This window comes from Lipotes vexillifer, unplaced genomic scaffold, assembly GCF_000442215.2.
Source record: "Lipotes vexillifer unplaced genomic scaffold, Lipotes_vexillifer_v1.1 scaffold1208, whole genome shotgun sequence".
In the NCBI taxonomy this organism is placed as follows: Eukaryota; Metazoa; Chordata; class Mammalia; order Artiodactyla; family Lipotidae; genus Lipotes; species Lipotes vexillifer.
The window spans coordinates 476812-477938 of NW_006799247.1; positions in this window are offsets into that span (position 1 = coordinate 476812).

Consider the following 1127-nt stretch of genomic DNA (forward strand, 5'->3'; position numbering starts at 1 on the left):
ATTCCTGCCCTCTGAGCTCAAAGACCATCAGGGCCTGGATGGCAGGGTGGGTGGATGATGCAAATCACATGTGAAATAAGGGGCAGCAGAGTGGTGGACTAGGCACCAGGATGAGGCCTGGGATGTTTCACAGGTGTTTTTAAAGCTGTTGGAGAGAGACTTTGGTAAGAGAAGTGACTGCTCTTCATCAGGTTTTTGCTGCAGATGAATTAGGTAGAAACTCTGCAGCCCGGTGGGGACTCTCACTGCAATCACTTCCTCAGGTGTCCACCCCTGCGAAGGCCCAGAGCATGGTGAGTCCAGGCAAGGGCACTGGCTCTGGGGAAGGACAGCTCTGGGTTCCAGTCCAGGCTCAGCCACTTAGAAACTGTGTGATGTCTGGCAAGTTATTTAGTCTCTCAGGGACTTAGTTTCATAATCCAAAACCAAATAAAAATACCTCCTTTGCCTGGTTTTTATGAGGATTACTTGAGATAAAGTATACACAACCTCTGCTTATAGAGACTGAGCCACATCTTTTTCCTGGACAAGTTCATGATTTAGGGAAAGCAGCCTTCCACCTTTTTAAAAGACCTATGCTAAGTTAAAACAAACTTAAATAAGGTTACCAAACCATGTAACCAGCTTAATTTGCACAGAAACAATAGCAATGTTTCTTAGACACATTACTGAGCAGTGAAAAATCCAAGATTGTTCTGGCCAAATTAAGAAAAAAAAATAGAGTCTAGGGATGTTTTTCATTTTATGTATGAAATAAGGAAATGGCAAAGGGAGACTGAGACCATTGTCTTAGCAATGGTCGTTCAAGGAAAGCAAGACTTCCATTAGCATTTAGCTGCAGGTTAATATGTTTTGGTGAGAGAGGATTTGGGGTTAGTTTTAGAATTTTTGTCTGAAATCAGCAATTCATTTTTCCAGAGATCGCATGGAGTCAGGTAATGTCAAAACAGTGAAAACACAGAAGTGAGATGAGAGGGTTATTCTGGACCAAAATATTGGTGGGGTGTATGGCCCCCAAGACTCAGGTAGTAGCAGTTGTAATAATACTCATGTTGATAATAATGATGATGATAATAATAGTTGTAGTTGGCATTATAGGGGAAGTTACTGTGCAACAGGGAACAGGT